This window comes from Equus caballus, chromosome 9 (genome assembly GCF_041296265.1).
Source record: "Equus caballus isolate H_3958 breed thoroughbred chromosome 9, TB-T2T, whole genome shotgun sequence".
In the NCBI taxonomy this organism is placed as follows: domain Eukaryota; kingdom Metazoa; phylum Chordata; class Mammalia; order Perissodactyla; family Equidae; genus Equus; species Equus caballus.
The window spans coordinates 70605382-70632005 of record NC_091692.1 but is presented as its reverse complement, the minus strand read 5'-3'; positions in this window follow the sequence as shown (position 1 = coordinate 70632005).

The window sequence follows — 26624 nt, the reverse complement described above, 5'->3', positions numbered from 1 at the left end:
CTGAACATCTGTCAGCTTCTTTATTTGATCCCAGAAAATCCCTCTCTCCCCCCAAAAATCCTTGTGTTAGGTATTTTATATTAAATTGGGATTTGGAGAAATAAATTTCACTCCAGGTTCTGTAGACAGAAAATGGCAAAAGTATGATTTGTATTTGGGCACATCTAACCCCAAACGTACATCCTGGGAACTATAGAGTGCTGTGCTTAGTGGTGTTAGGTACATAATAGCACTACAAGTATCACGAAGTGAGGCAACTCAGATTTCTATTGTTTTGATTGTGTCTTGAGGCAGAACTTACTGGGTGGATCTATTATGAATCAAATTTATATTCACCTGGAGAGCTACTGGACTTCCCCTTCTCAGGAAATCAGATTGTTCCTTACCTTAAGGTTATCTATCATTTCAAAATAAGGAAGAGAGGGCAAGAGGAAAATGCAATGCTCAAACGAGAACTTGAAATACTTTAGACAATTATTATTTGCTCATTTATCCACATATTTGGGGAGCATGCATTCTGTGATGACAATGAAATAATATGGCAGCAATGAAAATGTGCCACTCAGATCACCTGCTGTGGGAAAGGATGTTGAGAAAAGGCCCCAGTTACTGTGTTCTGAATTTACCATCATGTTAGTGCTAAAGCCACACTCCACACAGGCTGCTGGAAGCTAACCACTGAGAGCAGCAGGATACATTAATGCAGACCCATACATACAAAATGGAAGTTCCCTTTGATGGGAGACTTTGGCTCCCGGACTCTTCGTTAGCCTGGTTGAATCTTTTTTAGGTCTGCAGTTTGCCTGCCTTCCTAAGCAGCCCTTCTTCTCTCCCACTCTTCTCCACAGAGGTAATATATGCACTATGGTCTGAAGGCTCCTCTCACCTCCTTTGGCTTCCTCCATTTCTTTAGTCAGAGAAATTTTACTCAATAAATCTTTTGTCCTTCTAATCCAGCTTGGGCGTCTGCTTCTCAGAAGATCCTAACTAATGCAAGTGATGCCAAAAATGTCCTGGTGGAGGGGAGTGCCAAAGAAGTGCAATGCTTCAGGCATTTGAAAGATGTGTGGGGGACTACATCAATGCAGGCAGTGGAGTTAGCTTGTTTCTGTTAAACTGCACCAATACCCTGCTGAGGGACAATAAGAAACCTAAATAGCAGTTAAAGATTTAGTGCGAGCCCCACAGGGGCTCTTTTGTAGTTTACCAAGAGGCTATTTTTCTCCTGCAGTTGAAAAGCAAATGCAACTAATCAACAGGCTGAAGATCTGATAGAGTTAACATTTCAGAAACATTTAAATGTTTGGCCAAGGCAAGTCTGTTACAGTAAGATCATGACCTGGGTTTGGACAACCCGAGATCTTCTAAGCATGGGATAGAGAACATTTGGATAGATACTCCGGAGGATGTTGACTCCGAGCTTGTAGATGTGGCCTACCCTTCCCTAATAGGACACAAAACGCCTGCTGTGGTGGAAGATGCAGAAGCCATCCTTCCCCTGTAGGCAACAAGTGCCATATCGAGGAATTTTCCCCACCTCTTCTGGCTGCCAGAACAATAAGTAGGGTTAAATTTCAGCATATAAAAGACCTGCCAAGGGAGGAAAAAGGCTAGACACTGAAGATGTTGCAAGAATTAGATAGCAAATACTGAAAGGACCAGAGAAATACCCTGGGGTTAAATTTTGAGGATGCTTGATCAAGGAGGCCAGAATGTAAGACTGGCTAAGCAAGAATGTGTTGATTTGGCGTTCTCTTGGGCTACTGAATTTAACAGCCTTGCAAGGATCCCAGCCAGGCAGTAGAGCAAATTCACTGCTAGCATGGCTTATTAAAGATTGGAAAAATAAATGACCACTGCTTAGTAAAGTGAGGATGACTGGGTTACTCCAACAGGCAGTTAAGAAGGAATAAAAAGGCCAAGAGAAGCGGGCAAGCAGAAATGCATATTTTAGGAAAGACTAGAAGACTTACCAGAGGATTACTATCTCAGCTCCACTGAGGGTCCAGAGGACACTTCAGTCACCAAGGCTCTCAGGAAAAGTGTAAGTGAGAGGGACACCAGCATCACTGACAGCAGAAGAGTCTGGCCTCATTAATACCCAAGGGAGTGTTGTCCCTCCAAAGACACGCCAGAGGATAGTGCTCACCTGGCATAAGCCAGGAGAAAGCAATTACCATAACAAAGCCTAGGTGGCTTCTCATGCTGAGCATAGGTTAAGGAGGGGTAAAATTGACAGCAGCAACAAAAAACTGCTTAATATATGCAAACAAAAAAGAAGAAAAATGTGAAAGAATAGAAGAGCAGGATGAAGAGGGAAATTTCTCCAATAAAAAGTCACAATCCCTTATTTAGTTAGACCTAAACCAATTTTCAGACCTAGAGCCCGTTGACTAAAGAGGTGCCCAGATCTCTAGAAGAAAGAACCTGCAACGATATGGCAAGTATATACCATGATGATTCTTCCCCAAAGGGGACCTATGGCCATTTACCTGAGTGACTGTGAACTGGAGAGTGGGAAAAGCCCAGACATTTTGAAGACTCTTAGTTGTAGAGACTGTGTTGACATTGATACCTGGAAACATGAAGCATCATAATAACTCTCCTTCTTAGGGTGGGACCTTACAGCGTTCCAGTAATAAGTAGAAACCTGGCTAAAATACAGTTTAAAGTAGGCACAACGGTTCTAAAGACCTGCCCAGTGGTCATTCCCCTGGTCCATGTGTGTATAATTAGAATAGATTCACTTGGCATTTGGAATGGCCTGGTATGAGGTTGTCTGGCTTGTGGAATAAGCCCAGTGGCAACCTCTGAAACTGCCCCTCACTCAAGCCAAGGTAACATATAAAAAGTAGTATTCCATCCCCAGCAGGATGATAGATTAGTGTCATCATCAGAGATATAAACACCTAAAACGCGTAGCGGTCTTGATTTCGACTGTATCTTGATTTAATTAACTAGTCTGACCCTTCTAGAAACTGAATGGAACCTGTATAATGATTATAGACTACTGCAACCTTGCAAGTTGTATCTCAGTCACAGCTACACGGCTGAGTATGTTATCTTTGTTAGAGCAGATTAGTAAGACCTCATATATACATGATATGCAGCCATTAGTTTGGCAAATGTATTCTTCTCCACCTCAGTGAGAAAAAGAGTATAAGAAACAGCTTGCATGTGAGATAGTCGACAATATTCATTTACATTTTGCATCAGGGCTATGTTAATGTTCCCACTCTCTGCGTTATATACTCCAAAGAGATCTGGACCACCTGGACATCCTCCAGAACATCATACTGATCCATTACATCAATGACATCAAGCTGATTGGACAGCATGAACAAGAGGTGACTGTACACTAAAGATGTTTAAACACATGCTCTTTGGATGGCGGCACATATAGCCTGTGAAGACCTATGGACCATGGAAGATTCACGAATCTAAACCTTTTCAGTATAGGAACACTGCTCTGGTCCATGCCTAGGTGACACAATATTTAGCTTTGTGCAGGGCCAGGTTTAGGATTAAACTCTACAGAAGATTCAGACAGTGACTCAAGTAACCTTGCCACCTGGGACATATATTCCGGCCGATCCCATGGTTTGGAGGTTTCAGTGGTAGGAAAAGATGCAATATGGAGCTTATGGCAAGTCCTAGATGTGGAATTCAAATGCAGACCCCTTGGATTCTGGAACAAGGCCATTCCACCCACAAAAGAATATTACACTATTTGTAAAATAGCTCTTGTCAAGATACTGAGCTCTTCCGGAAGAGATTAAACCTTTGACCATGGGAGATCAAGTGTTATTGTTTCTGAAACTACTTGTTTTGAGTTGGGTTCTGCTAATCTGCTAAATCAAAGTAGAATGAGCTCAGAAACAGTCTATCATGTCATGAAAATGGTACATTGAGCCCAAGCAGAACCAGAAGGCACAAATTAGCTTCATGAGTATATAGCCCAGAAAACTCTGTCATCCCTCACAATTGCAGCAGTGTCCCTCCCCCAGTTCACATCTACAGCTGTTGGGGTGTGTATGGAGGCTGAAGGAGGAAGAAATTGCCTGAGCTTGGATTATGCTTGGTTCACACAGTACTTCTGTAGAAGCTGAAAAATCACCAGTAATTTCATTATAGCTACATTCAGAACTTTTCTTAAAAGAGAATGGAGAGGAAAAATCTGAATGAGAAGAGCTATGAATAGTTCATTTGGTCATTCATGTTATTTGAAAAGAAGTTGGCCCAAAGCAAGAATATAGAGATTCTTAGGTATTGACTAGTGCCCTGGGGTTTTGGTCAGGAGTTCGTAAAGAAAAAGTCTTGAAGATCAGACAAAAGGAGGCCTTGGTAGAAAGAACCACAGGGATGGAGGGATGACAACAACAACAATGACAATGAAGTGTTAGGGTTATTGTATCACACATTAATACTCACCAGGCAGCAATTACCAATGAAGAAGCACTGAACAATCCAGTCCATATGGAAATGAGTTAGTCAGTTGATATTATTCACTTCATTATTAGCCACTCTCGAACGGGCATGATGAACATATAAAGTGAGAGGCCACAGTGGCAGTGACAGAGGCTATGTATATGTCCAATAGCATAGATTCTCACTTTCCAAAGCCAGTTTTGGTACTGCTGCCTCTGAATGTCCAAATTCACAGCAGAGACAGTAAGGGAATGGGCCTATGAACTTGGGATATACCAGCTGTATCACATACCCATATATCCAGAAATAGCTTCACAGAATGCTGGAGTTTCTTTCTAAAAGTACACCTGGAATTCCATCTCAGAGGCAACACTCTGAAAGCATAAGGTACTATTCTTCCAGATGCAATATATGCATTAAACTAGAGACTTGCATATGATTCTGTGATCCTAATAGAAAGAATAGGTGAGCCTGGGAAATAAAGGGTCTTTCTTACCATCGCTCCAAATGACCCGCTGGGATTTGTGGGGTTTCTGTCCCCTCAGGGCTCTGTGGATTTGGAAGTCCTAGCCCTTAAAGAAGGCATTCAGTCACCTGAATATTTAGCAAGGTTTCTACTGAACTTCAAGGTGTAGCTGCTGCTGGGCCCCCTTTGGAATTCTCATGTATATGAAAGAGAAGAGGAGTCTCCATCCTAACAGGTATAACTGACTGATCAGCAGGATATGAGAGACCTTTTTAAATACTAGGGCAGAAATATATGTGAGACCCAGGTTAACTAAACAAACATACTTCTTTGTCCTGTTAAAACTATGAATGGACATGTGCACCAATTCTAGACTAAGAAGGTCATAATAAACAATGGTTTAATGATCTAAGAATGAGGCTCGAGTCACACCATCAGTTAAGCCACCAATATTTGCAAGTTAATAATTAAAAGTGAGAGGAACTTAAAAACGGAAGAGAGAATGAGTACTACTGTCAACTCTGAAATCAAGTGCAGTGACAGGGTATATAGTTCTTCCCACTCACTTTTCTCTGCGGAGTTTTCTCTCAGGGAGAGAGGCCCACAAGAATCATGGAGGAGCTGCTCTCCAAATCCATGTGCAGAAACAGACCAGTGCACAAGTTATGGACAATGGTAGGAATAAAATACATTCTTCACATCTGCTCATGAAATGTCATTGACTGCTGGTCCCAGCTGCTGCTGCTCTCTGAATCTAACCATGCATTTGCACTAGGCCAAATATCCCAGGGGCTGCCCCCAGCCAGTGACTGAATGCAGTAAAGATACGGGTGCAGGTCCATTTCTGCAAGATGCGGGACTTTTCTGATGGGTTGTTTTGGCTCAAAGACTCCCCAGTGACCTGACAGAAACTTTCTTATAACCACACTGCAGTCTGACACTCTTCCTACCAATCTTCCAGCCTTGTCTCTCCTACACAGTGGGCCAAAGCTGCATTGCAGTCTGAATCTCTTCCAGCCTCCCCTGCTCACCCCAACAGTCCCTACAGGTATTTCTCCAAATAAATTTTCCCCTTGCCTAACTCTGTCTTGGCATCTGCTTCCCCAAGAACCCAAACTACACAGATGAAAGTCTTGCTCTAAAGATATCACAATTATTGTCATAATTTCCATCCTGTTCTCCTATAGAGTGCTAGTCATTGGGGGAAGTACTTTAATTTATCAAATAGGGAATATTGCGTTGTGACTTTTTTCTGCTTTCTTCTTTGCCTTAATGTAAACTGCTGTTTTGTTAAGAACGGGTGTATGATGGTAGAAAACAATTTGTTTCTTGGTTGTATTTCTGAAATTGCTTTTAGTATATTGAGTTGCTGTTTACTTGATCTGAATGCCATTGACTATCATCATTTAAACTTTAAAGTATTGAATTAAATATCACGCGCTTGTATTAACCTCAAGGTCACAAGCCTATTATATTTAAATCAACACAATTTGTTTGACATAATCCAAATATTATCAGAGAAAAGTATTATTACCCCAGAAGATGAGAAAACAAAATGGTGTGTTGCGTGTGGATGAGTGTGTACCAGATTTTAGCATTATTCTCCAAAATATGGCATCTTAAAATATATTCTCTCGGTGTTTTATGTCTATGCATTATTCAACACTCTTTGGATTGAAGGTAATATTTTTGTTACTTGAATTGGCTTAAATAAAATTGACAGAATAAAAGACAAAAGCTGTCAAATCAAAAAGTTTAGCAATGCAATTGGACTCATTAATATTTGTAATCATGGGCTTAGATGCTTCTAGATATTTCTGTCTCCCTTCTCTTTAATTCTCTGAATAGTTGGTGCATTTTTTTCCTCACTTAATATTGTCTTTAATCTTATACTGCCAAAATCTTGAGATGTATATTTTAATATTTCTACCACTTAAGAGTTTTGAAGAATTGAGGTCTTTTTTTTTTTTTTATACTCACAGTTGTGATTTCTTGTAGTGAAAGGATGCAGATTAACATCAGCCAAGGGGAAAAGTGCATAAGGAAAAGCCCAGAAGAAGTTCAAAACGTTGAGTTTCTCTCCCCATGGAGTCAGGATGCTTTATTCTCCTGGTCCCAACATGTCACAGTACATACAGAGTATTGCCAACCAAGAAAGCTCTCTTCAGCCTCAGTGTTCAGAGTTGGGGCTTCATTATGTAGATTTGATTGATTGCCCACATTATTTTTTTTGTAGCTCTTAAAAGCAATAATTACTTACAGTATTTTTTTATTAATTTACTTTTTTATTGCTGTAACATTGCTTTATAACATTATACAACTTTCAGGTGTACATCATAACATATTTACCACCCAAAGACTAATTACAGTCCATCTCAACACACATGTGCCTAATCACCCCTTTTGCCCTCCTCCCTCCCTCCCATCCCCCGCCCCGGGTAACCACCAATCCAATCTCTGTTGCTATGTGTTTGTCAGTCATTGTTTTTATCTTCTACTTATGAGTGAGATCATATGGTATTTGACTTTCTCCCTCTGACTAATTTCACTCAGCATGATACCCTCAAGGACGATCTATGTTGTCACAAATGGCTGGATTTCGTCATTTCTTATGGCTGAGTAGTAGTCCATCCTGTGTATATACCACATCTTCTTTATCCATTTGTCCCTTGATGAGCACCTAGGTTGCTTCCAAGTCTTGGCTATTGTGTATAATGCTGCAATGAACATAGTGGTGCATATATCTTTACGCATTTGTGTTTTCAAGTTCTTTGGAGAAATGCCCAGCAGTGGAACAGTGGGATCATATGGTAGATCTGTTCTTAATTTTCTGAGGATACTCCATACTGTTTTCCATAGTGGCTGCACCAGTTTGCACTCCCACCAGCAGTGTACAAGGGTTTCCTTCTCTCCACATCCTTTCCAGCGCTTGTTGTTTCCTGTCTAATTAATTATACCCATTCTGACAGGAGTGAGGTGATGGCTCATTGTAGTTTTGATTTGCATTTCCCTGATAGTTAATGATGTTGAACATGAATAATTAAGTTTGAACAGCTGGGGAAATGTGCTCTGATTTTTTTATCTTCTATTAGGCTCCTCTCCTGGACCAAGAACTTGCAGCTAAAGGTACTATAGCAAAATACGAAAGGTTTTTCTAGAACCACACAGTTAAAGTAAAGATAGGAGTAGTACCCAGTAGAAAGGACTATTCCAAGAAAAAAGGAAGAGGCTATTTGTAAACAAAAAAGAAAAAAAGCAGAGAAAATCTTGCCTGCTATATTCTGAAATTTATGTCATTATTCCAGAGTTTTTGATGCAATATATAGATGTTAGATAATGACCTTTAGGATCAGTATGATAAACTAGATTGGGAAAATATAGTGAAAATTAACTGTTAATTATGAGAGCAAGTTCAGGGATGGTTTAATCGAGAAAGTTTGTGCTCAACAGCAATTTGTAAAAATGTTTAGTTGAGTATTTTGTTGTAAAGAAGGGCAGAATAATAATATAATTATGAGCCAGGCTCATTAGTCATTCCATTATAAGTCATAAATAATTTTAAGTTGCAAAATATTGATCAAATACAGTTTAGAAGCTTCCATTGATGAAGATCTAAGCACAGAAAGATCATACACAATTTTAATAACTTGACGTCCCAACAGATTGATCACATCTTTCTCTACTATTCTGAACATTGTTTATGTCATTTCACTCATCACATCATGCTGAAGTTATTTTGCTTACATATTTGCCTCAGCTGCTTGACAGTGAGCTTTTTGAAATTAGCGACACTTTTTTAGTTTATGTCTATATCCTTTGTATTCTCTCAAATGCCTAATATAATATGCATTGTGTAAAAATTTATTTTTTTAATAAAAAAAGAAATAAACCAAAACAGAGATTTATTATCAGACATTCAGGATTCATCATTGTGAAAAGAATGGAATTTGAAAACAGGGAACACAATCTATCTAAAGGTTTTTAGGTCCTAGACAAGAGAAATTTACAGAGAAAGGCAAAGAAGGAAAACGCTTATTGGAAGCATTGCTTACAGAGAACTAGTTCAGATCCGCTCAATACTGAGTCATTGAACTACTGACCACAACTAAGGTCAAGTGTGATTCAGGGCCTAAAGCATGCTTAAGCATTTAGGTGAAAGTCAAGAGGGTGCAACTTCAAAGCTGACAGATAGCAGATATACAAGAGCTGAAACTATTTCCTGTTTGTACTAGCAAATATGAATTTCCTGCACTATAAGAAAACCAGATTATATATTGTGATGATAGAATAGCTAAATTGTGTTTTCTAAACTGTTTAAGACACAATCTTGGGGCCAGCCCCATGGGCCAGTGGTTAAGTTTGCATGCTCTGCATTGGCCACCCAGGGTTTTGCTGGTTCAGATCCCGGGCATGGACATGGACATGGCACCGCTCATCAAGCCATTCTGAGGCAGCATCCCACATAGCACAACCAGAAGGACCCACAACTAAAATACACAACTATGTACTGGGGGCCTTTGGGGAGAAGAAGGAAAAACAAAAATAAAAATAAAATCTTAAAAAAAAGACATAGTATCAGTTATAAATGTGTTTTAAATATAAAACAAGGAAATCATAGACTAGTAGGAAGCACTGATATAGATAGAATAGCTCAGTTTTTAAAATGTGTGCTTTTTAAATACAAATAAAATCAAATAATAGGTAGGACAAAAACAATTGGCAAGTCTTTAGATGATTTTCACTTTTCCTATACTTGGTGCCAATAGAGATAACTAGAGGATTAAAATGTCTTTAATAACTTGGGTTAAAATCAACTATCGAAAACAATATGAAATGCAGAACAATATAAGAGGGAGGTGAGTTTTTCACCTGAAATATAAAAAGAAAATGTAAGAAAGAAATAATGACAATGGTACACTGAAGCATAAAGCGATAATTATGTTTCACTTTTTTAATACTAGGCATAATTCTATGATAAATGATGATGAAAAAATCTTCTAGGGATATAGTGTTTATCCTCACGGGATACGGAAGTCTTAAGGCATCAGGTATTAGTCCTGTATTAGTCAGTAAATTACTTCTTTCTAGACACTAAATGGCAGCCTCCTGCTCAGGAAGAATTAATTTAGTGTGTTATGTCTTTAGAACACACAAGCTAATGTCAAATCATGAAATAATTATCACATAATTAGTTTTATTAATAATAGTAATATATTCATATTATACTCCACAATCAGCAAAATTCTTTCAATAAGTCACTCAGTAAAAATAAGTTAAATACTTTGGAAGCTATTAATTTTGTCAGGCTACTAATCGCCATTTACCATACTGAAGTTGCAATTTACTAGGTGGCAGAAGTGACCTAAATGAGACATATTCAGCTCTGCAATTCAAAATTATTAAGATTTTGTGGCCTCTGAAACTCACCAGAGAAATACTCTTTTTTTTTTTTATTGAGTTAATGATAGGGTACAATCTTGTGAAATTTCAGTTGTACATTAATGTTTGTCATTTGTGTTGTAGGTGCACCACTTCACCCTTTGTGCCCACCCCCCACCCCACCTTTCCCCTGGTAGCCACTAATCTGTTCTCTTAGTCCACATTTTTAAATTCCTCATATGAGTGGAGTCATACACAGATTATCTTTCTCTCGCTGGCTTATTTCACTTAACATAATTCCCTCAAGGTCCATCCATGTCATTGCAAATGAAATGATTTTGTTCTGTTTTGCTGCTGAGTAGTATTCCATTGTATATATGTACCACATCTTCTTTATCCATTCATCTGTTGATGGGCACTTAGGTTGCTTCCACGTCTTGGCTATTGTAAATATTGCTGCAATGAACATTGGGGTGCATAGGACTTTTGGGATTGCTGACTTCAAGCTCTTTGGATAGATACCCAGTAGTGGGATGGCTGGATCATATGGTAGTTCTATTTTTAGTTTTTTGAGGAATCTCCATACTGTTTTCCATAGCGGCTGCACCAGTTTGCATTCCCACCAGCAGTGTATGAGGGTTCCTTTTTCTCCGCAACCTCTCCAACATTTGTTGCTATTAGTTTTAGATATTTTTGTCATTCTAACGGGTGTAAGGTGATATCTTAGTGTAGTTTTGATTTGCATTTCCCTGATGATCAGCAATGATGAGCATCTGTTCATGTGCCTATTGGCCATCCGTATATCTTCTTTGGAGAAACGTCTGTTCATGTCTCCAGCCCATTTTTTGATCTGGTTGTTTGATTTTTTGTGGTTGAGTTGTGAGAGTTCTTTATATATTATAGATATTAAGCCTTTGTCAGATATATGACTTGCAAATATTTTTTCCCAGTTAGTGGGTTGTTTTTTTGTTTCTATCCTGTTTTCATTTGCCTTGAAGAAGCTCTTTAGTCTGATGAAGTCCCATTTGTTTATTCTTTCTATTGTTTCCCTTCTCTGAGAAGACATGGTGTCCGAAAAGATCCTTTTAATACTGATGTCAAAGAGTGTACTGCCTACGTTTTCTTCTAGAAGCCTTATGGTTTCAGGTCTCACCTTTAGGTCTTTAATCCATTTTGAGTTATTTTGGTGAATGGTGAAAAAGAATGGTCAATTTTCATTCATTTACATATGGCTTTCCAGTTTTCCCAGCACCATTTGTTGAAAAGACTTTCTTTTCTCCATTGTATGCCCTCAGCTCCTTTGTCGAAGATAAGCTGTCCATAGATGTGTGGTTTTATTTCTGGGCTTTCAATTCTGTTCCATTGATCTGTACACCTGTTTTTGTACCAGTACCATGCTGTTTTGATTACTGTAGCTTTGTAGTATGTTTTGAAGTCAGGGATTGTGATGCCTCCCGTTTTGTTCTTTTTTCTCAGGACTGCTTTAGCAATTCGGGGTCTTTTGTTGTCCCATATGAATTTTAGGATTCTTTGTTCTCATTCTGTAAAGAATGTCATTGGGATTCTGATTGGGATAGCTTTGAATCTGTAGATTGCTTTAGGTAGAATGGACATTTTAACTATGTTTATTCTTCCAATCCATGTACATAGAATGTCTTTCTATCTCCTTATGTCGTCATCCAATTCTCTCAGAAAGGACTTGTAATTTTCATTATATAGGTCCTTCACTTCCTTAGTTAAATTTACCCTGAGGTACTTTATTCTTTTTGTTGCAATTGTGAATGGTATTGGGTTCTTGAGTTCTTTTTCTGTTAGATCGTTATTAGAATATAGAAATGCTACTGATTCAGGCAAATTGATTTTGTACCCTGCAACTTTGCTGTAGTTATTGATTACTTCTAAGAGTTTTCCAATGGATTCTTTAGGGTTTTCTATATGTAAGATCATGTCCTCTGCAAACAGCGAGAGTTTCACTTCTTCCCTCCCTATTTGGATTCCTTTTATTCCTTTTTCTTGCCTGATTACTCTGGCCAGGACCTCCAGTACTATGTTAAATAAGAGTGGTGATAGAGGGCATCTTTGTCTCATTCCTGTTTTCATGGGGATGGCGCTCAGTTTTTGCCCATTGAGTATGATGTTGGCTGTGGGTTTGTCATATATGGCCTTTATTTTGTTGAGGTAGTTCCCTTCTATGCCCATTTTGTTCAGAGTTTTTATCATAAATGGCTGTTGAATCTTGTCAAATGCTTTCTCTGCATCTATTGAGATGATCATGTGGTTTTTATTCCTCAGTTTGTTGATGTGGTGTATCACATTGATTGATTTACGGATGTTGAACCATCCCTGTGTCCCTGGTATGAATCCCACTTGATCATTATGTATGATCCTTTTGATGAATTGTTGAATTCTGGTGGCCAAAATTTTGTTTAGAATTTTTGCATCTATGTTCATCAGTGATATTGGCCTGTAGTTCTCTTTTTTCATGGTGTCCTTGTCAGGCTTTGGTATCAGCGTGATGTTGGCCTCATAGAATGTGTTACGAAGTGTTCCATCCTCCCTAATTTTTTGGAATAGCTTGAAAAGGATAGATATTAAATCCTCTCTGTAAGTTCGGTACAATTCCCCAGGAAAGCCATCTGGTCCTGGGGTTTTATTCTTTGGGATGTTTTTGATTGCTGTTTCAATCTCTTTCCTTGTGATTGGTCTGTTCAAATTGTCTGCCTCTTTTTGAGTGAGCTTTGGGAGATTGTAGGAGTCCAAGAATTTATCCATTTCCTCTAGGTTATCCATTCTGTTGGCATATAGTTTTTCATAGTATTCTCTTATAATCCGTTGTATTTCTGCAGAGTCTGTTATTTCTCCTCTTTCATTTCTGATTTTGTTTATTTGAGCTTTCTCCCTTTTTTTCTTTGTAAGTCTGGCTAGGGGTTTGTCAATTTTATTTATCTTCTCAAAGAACTAGCTCTTTGTTTCGTTGATCCTTTCTACTGCCTTTTTCATTTCAATAGTATTTATTTCTGCTCTGATTTTTATTATTTCTCTCCTTCTGCTGACTTTGGGCTTTATTTGCTCTTTTTTCTCTAGTTCAGTTAGGTGTAGTTTAAGATTGCTTACTTGGGATTTTTCTTGTTTGTTAAGATGTGCCTGCATTGCGATGAATTTTCCTCTTAATACAGCTTTTGCTGTATCCCATATGAGTTGGTATGTCATGTTATCATTTTCATTTGTTTCCAGGTATTTTTTGATTTCTTCTTTAATTTATTCAATGATCCATTGCTTGTTCACTAGTGTATTGTTTAGTCTCCACATCTTTGTGCCTTTCTCAGCTTTTTTCTTGTAATTAATTTCTAGCCTTATAGCATTATGAACAGAGAAGATGCTTGTTATTATTTCAATTTTTTTTAATTTGTAGAGGCTTGCCTTGTTTCCCAACATATGGTCTATCCTTGGGAATGTTCCATGTGCACTCGAGAAGAATGTGTATTCTGCTGTTTTAGGGTGAAGTGATCTATATATGTCTATTAAGCCTAATTGTTTTAGTTTTTTGTTTAGCTCCACTATTTCCTTGTTGATTTTCTGTCTGGATGATCTGTCCATTGATGTGAGTGGGGTGTTGAGGTCCCCTACTATTATTGTGTTGTCTTTAACATCTTCCTTTAGGTCTGTTAATAGTTGTTTTAGGAATCTTGATGCTCCTATGTTGGGTGCATAGATATTTATAAGCATTATTTCTTCTTGATGAAATGTCCCTTTGATCATTATATATTGTCCCTCTGTGTCTCTCTTGACCTGTCTTATTTTGAAATCCGCTTTGTCTGATATAAGAATTTCAACACCTGCCTTCTTCTGCTTGCTATTAGCTTGAAGTATTGTCCTCCACCCCTCACTCTGAGCCTGTGTTTGTCTTTGGGGCTGAGGTGTGTTTCCTGGAGGCAACAAATTGTTGGATCTTGTTCTTTAATCCATTTTGCCACTCTGTGTCTTTTTATTGGAGAGTTCAATCCATTTACATTGAGAGTGATTATTGATGCACATGGACTTAATGCTGTCAATCTGTCGCTCATTATCTTGTTTTCCTGCATTTCTTTTCCTGTGTGCTTTAGCCTACCCATTTAATACTGCAATTTCTTATGCTGGGTTTCTTAGATTTTTCCTTATTTATGTTTTGCTGCTCTGTTCTGTTTTTTAGTGTAGTGGCTACCCTGAAGTTTGTATTTAGAATCTCGTGTATAATATAGTCTATTCTCTGGTGGTCTCTTACTTACTTTTCCTAGACTGATTTAGACGCTTTGCTCTTCCCCTCCTAAATAATTATTTTCATTTCTTATTCCAACTCGTGTTATGAATTTGTAGTTAGAGTGATAAGATCATCTTTGCTTTGGTAGTTTCCTTACCCTTACCCTAATGCTATAGTTGAATTTTGCTATCCTGTTCTGGTTCTATCCATCTGTCTCCCTACTCTGTGGTTTGTGACCCCTTTCTCCCTTTTTTCTTTTTTCAGGTATGAGAGCCTTCTAGAGGATTTCTTGTAGTGGAGGACTTTTAGTTACTAATTCCCTTAACTTTTGTTTGTCTGCAAAAGATTTAATTTCTCCCTCATATCTGAAGGATATTCTTGCTGGATAGAGTATTCTTGGCTGAAGAGTTTTATCTTTTAAAGCTTTGAATATGTTACTCCATTCTCTCCTAGCTTGTAAGGTTTCTGTAGAGAAATCTGCTGAAAGTCTGATAGGAGTACCTTTGTAGATTATTCTCTTCTGTCTTGCTACCCTGAGTATTCTTTGTCTGTCTTTCATTTTTGTCATTTGTCCTACTATGTGCCTTGCAGTAGGTCTTTTCACATTGACAAATCTAGGAGATCTGAAAACTTCCTCTACACACATTTCTCCATCAATCCCTAGATTTGGGAAGTTCTCTTCTATAATTTCATTAAGCACACTTTCTGCTCCATTTTCCTTTTCCACGTTCTTGGGAATTCCCATGATCCTTAAATTCTTTCTCCTCATTGAATCCACTATCGCTCAGAGATTTTCCTGATTTTTTTAAATTCTTAGTTCTCTTTCTTCCTCTGTCTGGAGCCATTCAGCCTGTCTATCTTCAATTATGTTAATTTGCTCTTCTACGGTGTCTACATGGGCATTCCGGGAATCCATATTCTGTTTTATCTGGTCCGTTGTGTTTTTTATCTCTAGTAATTCTGTTTGATTCTTCTTTATAATTTCACTCTCGTTTGTGAAGTAACTCCAGAACTCATTGGCTTGTTTCTCTATCTTTCTCTCTACCTCATTGAGTTTTTTGATTATAGCTGCTCTGAACTCATTTTCACTTAGTTCACCTAATTCCAAGTCCTCAGGACTTAATTCTATGTTTTTATTGTTTTCCCTCTGGTCTGGGGCTTTTATAAATTGCTGGATAGCAGAGGAGTGTTTTTTTTTGCAAAGTGGTAGACTTTGGTTGCAGTTACAGCCTGTCGCCACTAGATGGTGGTCGAGAGCCATGTGTTCTGAGCTCTCCGCCTTCGGGAAAGATGGCAGCCCCCAGTGTGCTTTGCCAGGAGGGAGGGGCTGCTTTTCTCGCGCACCAATCTGGATTCGGATCAGTTCTGTTCTCTGGTCTCCCGGGACCCTGGGTTTATGGGGTCCCTGCACACGGAAGCTTTCCCCCATCAGCAGGTTTCCACTGTACCAGCGGCGAGAATCCTGGATGATCCCCCAGTCGCACGGCCCCTCCCCTCCTTCTTCCCGTACCCCCGACAGCGATCCCGGTCTCTACGGGAGGGAGTAAAGTTCTCTCCTTCCCCATCCCAGCTCCTCCGAGGCCAGTAGCAAGGTCTCCGTCCTCTATCTTCTTGGTACTGTATGTCTCTCACGTGTTGGCCTTAGATTCATTATCTGAAATTCAGTTTTTCTAATCCTTTGTGGTAGTTTGGAGGGGAGAGAGTCCCGGGTCAGCTCGCCCTGCCATTTTGCTCCGCCCCTTCTCCAGAGAAATACTCTTAAAATATTTAAGGAAAATACATTTCTTTGGATTGTTATACCTATTATCATACTATTGTGACCAAGACTATGCACCATTCACTTCTGGGTGCTGAGCACAGGCTCCATTGGGTGGCTTCTAATGACACATTCAAAGAAATATTCAGAACTATGCCAGTGACAAAATTAATACAGGAGAAACTTCTAAGTACAAAAGCATATTTCCTGTTTCTTTTTCTTTTAGCTGAGGAAGATTCACTCCGAGTTCACATCTGTGCCAATCTTCCTCTACTTTTTAGTATGTGGGCCACCAGCACAGCATGGTTACTAACAGAGCGGTGCAGCTCCATGCCCAGGAATCAAATTCAGTCTGCCAAAGTGGAGCACACTGAACTTAACCACTAGGCCACCGGGGGCCAGCCCTCAATACAGTATTTCTGAATGTTGAAATTAATGAACATAGGTTCTTAAGCACTACAGTACAAACAATGGACATTTTGATTGATTGCAAATAATTATTTGTTATGAAAATATAGTGATAGAGTAAAATATGCTCACAATATAATATATAAATTTGTAAGATTGAAAATGATTTAAATTTCAATAAACATTTTTGTCAACTGACAAATGCATGTTAAGACAATGGAGAGGTTATAATTTGGAAAATTAGTAGAAAATGATATTTTTAAGTAATAATATAACAAATATGTAAAGGATTGATTATGAAAATCTGAAATATGTTTAGTGAATTTTTTGGAAACCTTCTTAGCATCAACATTTCCACATCTTTGGAAATAATAGATTTATTCTGCCTTTCTGACAATAAAAGCTTTGCTTATTTTCGAAACCAAACTATCTCTGCATTACTCAAATGCTATGGCCAATACTATTACCCGATGACCAATTGGGAATAAAAGGATTTGCAGCAGTGTGAAATCCACATTTCCTTCCCTTAACTCACCTGGGGAGAAATGGTCTGGTCAAATCTCTTTCTAAACATGCTAATTGGATCCCTTGATGGCATTTATTAACAGACGTTTACTGCTATGGAATGCTTTTAGCAAGATATACCTGATCTGTTGAGGTTACTTATGGCAAACACACCTGGAATTTATGGATTTGTGGGATATGGTACTCTGGAAAATGTTAGATATGTAATTATCAGTGTAAAAACTTAGTATTTCTTGATTTTGCCGGTTATAAATTTACTGCCTCTCAGCTACAAATTCACCTTTATTAGACTGCTCTGTGAAAATGGATCTGGGTCCCCTTAAACATTTATGTTTCCTATGCCAGTTGGCGTAAAGTTTTGTCAGAAGAGCACACTGCCAGAGAAAAGAGAGTTTTGTTTCCTATTTCTGATGTGCTAGCTTTACCTGTTCCTGTAGTGTTCTCAGCTTCTCTACAGCATAACTCTCCCAGCACGTGGCAGGCAGCAATATCTGGCAGCCACCAGCTTCCTTTGACACCTTCCAGCATCTGAAAGTTTCGTAGAAGAGTGACTCTTTCCCAGTGCCCAGCTCATGCGATGCATGGCAGCCAGCAGCATTCAGCAGACAACCAATTCCTCCAGCATTTCTGGACCATCGGCTTTTGCATAATACTTGGTTGCTGCAGTGAACAGTGGCAAGCAGAACCCCACAGTCAAGCTTTGCCCAGTACCAAGTACCAAGGTGGGTCTCTGGCAGGTTCCAGAGGGCATATTTCCAGCAAGTTCTGCTGGCATGGCATCACAGAACTTCTGTCATCCAGTGAGCCATGGCTATGCCTTCTCCAATAGAGTTGGGATCTCATCTCTGCGAGATGCAGGTTCTTCCTTGGGTAATCTATCTCAGCCACAGGGTTAGTGATTGCTCCTTAAATCTGTTATTTCTATATCTTGCTTTCGCTTTACTTTTTTACTAGCCAATACCTCCATAATCTAATCACTTCTTATGGTTCATGATTCTTAATATTAAACTTACCTTGTTCAAACAATCACATGGCTTCGTCTCCTAATTGGACCCAGAATAATACAATGATCTAAAAAGCTCCCTTTGTGAAAGTGATACTCTGATTACGTCGTGTAGAAGCTTACATGTTAAATTTGGACCAGTGTGTATCTTAACATGACCAGGATCTGAGGAGACAGATTGGTGGTCTCAGACTCTTCCATGGTCTGCCTGTGCTTTGCAATTACCCATAATTTTTTATCTATTGGTTGAGTTTGATTCTGAGTAAGATAACTGATTTTTGTGAATTTGATTTTACAATCCACCCATTTGTGTTATCTATACTATAAAGAAAGGACAAATTATTGTAAAAATTACATTGCTAATTACTATAAATAAGACAAAAGAACAAACACTATCACAATATATTACAAAAGTATTAATGCAAGAGTACTGGTATGTTCCAAATAAAATATATTTTATGGCTTAAACAAAGGAAAAGATAAATTTACAGTATTTAGATAGATATTTTGTGATATGAATATATTATATCTTCACTTAGCTTTAGAAGATCCTTAAAGTTTGACTGCTGGATAATGTACTAACATCTATTCCCCATTCAGGAACTCATACAAATATACTATCGAAAAACATGCTATTTTATTATAAACTTGGTCCTTTCAGCACTCTTCGACCAATGAAAGTGAAGACAGGCAAACTAACAATTGCATAAGGAAGAATTAATAGTTAAATGTGATTAATCATAGTATTTAAGAAAAAGTAAGAAATAAGACACAAGGTTAAAATAAGAAATGTGTATTCTGAAATCTTCCCTTATTTTTTCACCCACAATTAGGAGTAGTAAAAACTTACTAATTATCTTGGGAAGAGTCAATGAAATAATTAATGTAAAAATGCTCAATAATTTATTATTCATTTATTATGACAACTCGTCTACAGTAACAACCAACTCTAAAATGATGATGTCTTAAGAAAACAAAGGTTTAGTTATTGTTCATACTACACGTCTATTATCAGGCAACTCTCTCACTTCTTACTCTAGGGACTTAGGCTGAAAGAGCAGTCACCAGACTAAATATTGGCATTCTCCTTGGCAGAAAAAGAGAAATCTCTGGACAATCTTATCTGCATGCTTAAATGCCAAAATTCAGAAGTGGGACTTGTTATTTTCACTAACAATTCATTGAATATAACTAGTTATGTATCCCCATCGCTGAAAGGAAGCCAGAAAGTATAATCTCATCATCGTCCTGAAACAGAGAAGCAGAACTACTTATAAAATCAGAGTAATAAATACTGTAGTCCACCCTCTGGTGACAAATCATTTGGTTAGAGTTTGAACCCAAAATGAAATAAACTAACTGTTTTCTATTTTCACTGAGAGGTACCTCAAGTCCAAGATCTCTGCACGATGTGCAGGAACCTCTATTTCAGGGAGAGTTGATCCAGACATTTATAAAATAAAAAGACAAGTTACCTCCCCTCTAAACACCCAATATACCACAGTAAACACTCCCATTTGAAAAGAAAAGGAAGAGTGGAAGACAGGAAGTCACTGGTTTACAGCAAACTGATATCCTGCTGGGCAGTTATTATGAAGGCCCCCTGCATGGCTCCTGGTGGATGAGGGGCCCACATGATTTTCCTCCATGGCCCTCATCTCTGCCTTCTAAGATTCTTTTTTCTCTTCTCCATTTTACTTGGCTAAATTTGAAGTGGGCATTGGAGAATATGTCAGTTTTGGGGGCTGAGCAGTTTTCTCATATCCTTTGCCAAGAGTTATATCCACAGTTCATTCTGAGAACACTTTTTAGATTCACTATATTTCTATGCCTTTTTTTTTTGCTCCCATGAATGTCTCTTTTGAATTAGTTGCTGATAATGTAAGCATATCAATCTTTGGTGGATAAAGTGCACAGTTATCTTTTCTCTGAGCCAGTTTATCCAATTTTAAGTTTACAGTTGGCATAGCAACTTTTAAAAGTATAGGTTATTTTCACTATAAAATATATAAGAAAATATGGTAAGTAATTTGAAGTTTCTCTATGGAGAATAAATTCTGTTCTCAATTTTTTGGTCATCTCAATAAAAGTTTATCAAACAGTTTAAGAAAAGATTGTGAGCAGTCTCAACCATGAGACATTATATTTGTTCTTATTCTCCTCGGTACCTCATTCTTTCTAACTATAAATCCTCACCCAGAATATTACTTTTGATATTTTATTGTAGATTTTATGAAAGCTCTCCATAATAATTGGTCAGCTCTGTGATATAAATGCCATTATCAATATAATGCAAAGTGATTGGAAGCCAGGACATATTTTCTGACAAAACATGTGTAACTCCTAATTATTGGTTAGTGGTGATTCATACTCAGTTGAGTAGAAATTAAATAAATATACCATTTTTAAGTGCAAAATAATTATTCTCACTTGAATTCATTATATAAAACTCAATTTTATAATTTATATTACAATGGCTCTAAGGCTCTGATGAAATTTTTCATCAAGATAAATACACCCTGGAAGGTTATCTGTTGCTGAGAGAGAAGAGGTTATGTGAGGGCACTGATGATCTATTCTCTACTAAGAGATGCCGATGCTGCTAAGGCCTTGAGCTAGTTAAGCATTGTAGAGACGACACTTAACCAGAGCTTACCATTATTACAGGTCCCCCAAATATAAACACAAATATATATGATAAGTGTATCTATGTGAGTATATATACACACACACATGTGCAAAGACAAAGAGAGAGATTTCTGATAGAATTACTGTAGTCTGTATTATAATCCCAAATTTCTATTTTATCTTATAAACTAGTAAGATAGACTGTATGATTTGCCCCATTCAGTTTTTGTTCACTTTCAAATTTGCACTCAAACCCTGTCTTTGCTTCAGCTTCTAATAATACCTCTTTGCAAGACTAAAGAAGTAGAGCCAGGTCTATCTTTCTATACCAGTTGCATGGGAGAAGCAATCCAAATAAAATACTTCAGTACAAGAGAACAAGCCACAGAGAATAATTATTTAAAGGGGGCAATCCCTGTTGAACAGCTTTGGTTTGTCCTCTTTAAGAAAATGTTCCAAAATGATGATGATAATAATAATAATAGAGGAAAAAATAATTGCATTGCTTAATTTTGGATTACATTAAAATTTTTCTTTGATAAAATATATACTTGAGGCAGCCAGCCTGGTGGCATAGTGGTTAAGTTCGCACACTCCACTTCTGCAGCCTGGGGTTTGCAGGCTCAGATCCTTGGTGTGGACCTACACACTGCTCATCAAGCCATGTTGTGGCAGCATCCCACATACAAAATAGAGGAAGACTGGCACAGATGTTAGCTCAGGGACAATCTTCCTCAAGCGAAAAGAAAAGAGGAAGATTGGCAACAGATGCTAGCTCAGGGCCAGTCTTCCTCAGCAAAAACAATATATATGTATACTTGCTTTCAAATTATAACATTACAATACTGATAAACTCAAAATAAATATAGAGTTCTTGGTAATCTCCTGTTAAGTAATATCTACTCATGGGAATATTCAAATGTTTCTCTGCATATTCATCATTTTCACTTGAATATCTTATAGGAAACTCAAACACTGCATGTCTCAATTAAAACTCTTCATTCTGTTTTCCAACTTCACTTAGTCAAATAAACTAAGGTTTCCCATATTTATAAATGTCACCAGTGTTCACCTAATCACTGAAGGAGAAAACCTGGGAGTAAAAATTCAAAGTTTCTCTGATTCCCTTGAAATTTTGAGGTGGGAGAGCAGGTGAAGTGAGAATAGAAGGCTAGAGACTTTCAACGACTTTTTCCCTTTTTATAAGTCTCTGAAAACTCTTGGTAAATTGTAGGGAATTAACGTTCCCCAAAGCATGTACCCCTACTCTACCTAGCGTTTATTCAGTTGTATAATTGGAGAGGGTTCAGAGACCAGACAGTGAAGACAAATTGCCTGCAAACCAGAGAAAAACCCAAAATAACCTCTAGAAAAGGAAGCTCTCTGTTAAATCGATAGTATCCAGGCTTTTCTGAGTGAGACGAGGTATCTGAATTGGGACATGCCTGTCTCCAGGCAGATCAGCACAAATGTAGACACACAAAACAACAACAAAATGAAGCATAGCAGATACTGGAGAGTTGTATAGGAGTAAGAAATTGTACCCCAAGAAGAAAAGAAAGGAGGGAGGGGAGGAAGGAAGGAGGGAAAGGAGGAAAGAAGGAGGGAAGGAAGGAGGAAAGGAAGAAAGGGAGGAAGAAATGGAGGAAGGAAGGAAAGGACAGTTTTTTAAAATGGTACAAATTCATAGAGAGTGTCCTGAACTTATTTAGCTGAGCAAGAGGAATTGAATAGTGCAAAGATTTTGCCAGGTCAGAGTTGAAAGGACTCACCAGACTTTACAGAGCACACTCATTATGGCTGCTATTTAAGGCAAAGGATATGGGCAGCAAAAGAAAGGGAATGCAGGTGAGCATTGTAGGTCTGTGAGACAGCCCAGGTGCACACTCCTCATGGGGTTTTATTTGTACTCATGTACTGCTCTGTGTCTCTGGTTTGAACCATCAAGATCTGTGCAAAAAATCATGTAAACAAGTCAGGCTTATTAAATTGGCTAAGCCAGTTGCCCACCATTGTTAAATGCACTTACCCTGAGGGTCCTCCAAGGAGTTTCAGACTTTAAGAGAACATCAGAAATCCCCTGTCCTTATTTTGATCCAGGGCTGAAGACAGAGCTTTTCCAGTCCAACTGCAAATCAACTCTATTTCTCCAAATAACTGGGTAAATGTTTGTTTTCTTTTTAATATTAAGTGACTGAATATTCGTATTGGACATAAATTAAATGAGATACTTTGTTTGAATATGTGTGTACATACTGATCCTTTTTTTTGGCCAGTTTGGAAATTGCCTAGTAAAGATCTGTGAATTAAACCTCCAATGATTTATGCATTATCAACTGAATTAACATTGATATGAAGGAATTTCAAATTTCAACAAAAAAAAGTTAATTTCAAAAGTTGTCCTTGCAGTAAATACTAGTTAATGGCAATATTTTTTAGACACTTAAAAAGGGCAATGCATTCTTCTTTTTCTTTCTTTTTAATTGGGAGATTTCTTCTGGAAATGTGTGTGTGTGTGTGAGAGAGAGAGAGAGAGAGAATGTGTGTGTGTGTGTCTAGCAATGATTGATATACATTTGGAAATTTTCATTATAGCATTCAAATTTTTAAAATTTTATTATTTTTAAATAAACTGTTTTTTAGAGCAGTTTTAGGTTCACAGAAAAATTGAGTGGAAAATACAGAGAATTCCCCCACGTCTTCTCATGCCTTCATAGCTCATTTCTTTTTAGCACTGTATGATATTCCGCTGTCTGGATGTACCACAGTTTATTTATCCATTCACTACTGAAGGGCCTATTGGTTGCTTCCAAGTTTGGCAATGAAGAATAAAGCTGTTATGAACATTTTTTTCAGGATTTTGTGTGGACATAAGTTTTCAACTCATTTGGGTAAATACCAGAGTGTGATTCCTGGATTGTATGGTAAGAGTATGTTTAATTTTCGAAGGAATTGCCAAACTGTCTTCCAGTACTGTTTTGTTCCCCACCAGCAATGAATTGGGATCATTATGGCTTTTTTTCCTTTCAGTTACAGCTGGAGCTATTAGGAACCTCAGTGACAACATCCTCCTAATAATAGCTTAAAATAACATGTTCACATGTAGCTGGAAATCTTTTCTCTTCTCTTTTCTTTTCCTTCCTTTCTCCTTCCTTCCATGGACATTGTGGTGGCTGCAATTTGGGGTATAAACTAACCTTATCCATTGAAAATGTCAAAGTATGGGATTGAAAATGTAGAAAGGAGGATACCATACCTTAATGTACCCCTCACATCATCCAGAGGCTGCTGTTTTGAACTGCTTGAATAATTTCCTTCTTGAATTGCACAGAAGTTGGTATCTTAAATTTGCTTCCTGAGATTCATATTCTCAATTAAAACAGTTTTTAACAGAGACAGAGTTAATGTGGGAGAAATTCCTAGAGGAGTGACTGAGAAAAACTTTGAGTAGCTAATTTTTTGCTCTGTTTATGATACATTATGTAGTTTGGACAAATTGCCTGATCATAGTATTTTTCTTTAGAAAACCAGTTAAAATCCATAAAAACTCAAGTAGAGAATTAATAAAATTTAAAATGATTGAGTCAACGGTAGAAAGAGTTAAATTCTCAGAATCCATCATATCCAGGTCAAAAACCTTGCCAGACTATCAATTTGGACAGTAAAAAGTTCTGGGAAAGGAGCCAAGACAGATAGCACCAATAGAAAGAACTGTAAATCTTAAGAATGAAGTTCTCTCTGCTCTAAAGGACCACTTATCCTTTTCTTTTTAAGTTTAAGAATATTTAAGAATATTATAAACTCTGAGGTGGATGGTAGGGACTTCTCAAAAGTAAGGGCAACAAGCCTTAATCTTTCTCTCTAGATTCACTAAAATATCAGAACTGTCTGCAAGGACCCTAAACTGTAGGCCAGAGTCCAGGTATTCTGCATAAGTTTAAAAAAGAAATGGTGGGATTACACTAAAAAAGAAACTCATTTTTAGAGGGAATAGGAGCATAAATCTGAATTTGCTAGCTTGAGGCAAATGAGAATGTTTTCATGTTTCCCTGGCTGTGTTTTGGAATTAATTTATGCAGCTGTTGCAAAAAGACCATTCTTGACTACAGTACATACAGTACAGGACACTGATAACTGAGTATCCTAAATGGGACCTTTCAGAGACTAATTCTCACCAGAATAGTAAAAAAGAAAGCGACACTGAATGCTAGTGTTAGTGAGTAAAATTACAATTATAATCCAGAATTTGGAGGAACAAGGAGTGACCTAAACCACTACTTATGATTTACTTGTCTAGATGGCACCAGGAAATAACCTCCGGGTATTAAAAAACTAAATGAAGACAAGCCATCTGTATGGGTTCTGGTACCCATATTTCCAACGTAGTGGGGGGTTTCCCCACACCAGCAATTCTCCAAGACACAAAATGGGTATCCAAGAATTCAACTCAGTTATGATACTGCCTACTCAGAGATAGCATCAGATCTCACAGTTTAAGGGCTCAGCACCACAAGACTGCCTCCATTGCCATTTGAAACGTTAGTTGCAAGCCCAGTTCATCACCTGTGCTTCTTATCAACTGGCTATAAATTGCAGGTTCCAACCATTCCCTCTTAGGGTTTGACTAATTTGCTAGAGTGGCTCACAGAACTCAGAGAAGCACTTACTTATGTTTACTAGTTCATGAAAGGATATGATAAAGGATACAGATGAACAGCCAGATGAAGAGATTCATAGGGCAAGTTATGGGAGGGTCCTGAGTGCAGGAGCTTCTGTCCCTGTGTAGTTTGGGTGCATCACTCTCCCCATGTGTGTGTGTTCACCAACCTGGAAGTTCTCCCAACTCTGTACTTTTGCTATTTTCTGGAGGTTTCATCACGTAGGTATGATCAATTTTTAACTCCATTTCCAGCTCCTCTCCCCTCTCAGGAGGATGGGGAGGTCGAACTGAAAATGCTACGCTTCTAATCATGGCTTGGTCTTTCTGGTGACCAGTCCTCATCCAAGAGTCATCCAGGAGCCCACCCAGAGTCACCTCAATAGAACAAAAGATGCTCCTAGTGCTATTACCACTGAGGAAGATACAAGGGTTTTAGGAGGCCTGTGTCAGGGACAGGATCAAACACAAATATCAGAGCATTAGCATCTCCTAGTATTCTCATGATTTAGGAAATTACAAGGGTTTCAGAAGCTCTGTGCCAGGAACTGGGGACAAAGATCAATATATATCTATTTTCTTTTATCTCACATATCTATCGATAGCAGGATATTTACTACAACATTTATTTTGAAAAATATCTCTACATTTCAATTTCTTTGATCTGAGAAATGCATTAACTTCAAAACAAGTATATGTTGACTACCAACAATTGTTTCACATTGTTTTGAAAAGGCAAAAAATTCATATTTCCTGTTTTGTTACCAGAATGTCTAAATCTATCAACAGTTGCATAATCTTAAAAATCAGAATATAAACAAGCAGATTTTGAAGTTGGGTTCTCTAGGAAATAGAATCTGAGACAGACATGTATGTCCAGGAGATTAATTGACAAGTGCTTTTTGGATGAACATTGTGGAGGGTGAAAAAAGCAGAGTTGGCAGAACAAGAATTTGAACCGAGATTCAGTTACAACAACTGTCTCAGCTAATCAAACTGAGAGCTCTGGGATGGGGATGACCCTGCAGATTTGCCCCATATTGAAGGAAGGGAAGTTGGCATTTAAATCCATTGAATTGACCAGTCACTGGATGATGACTTCTTGGTTAAGAGGGATAACTTTGGGCAAGAATACTT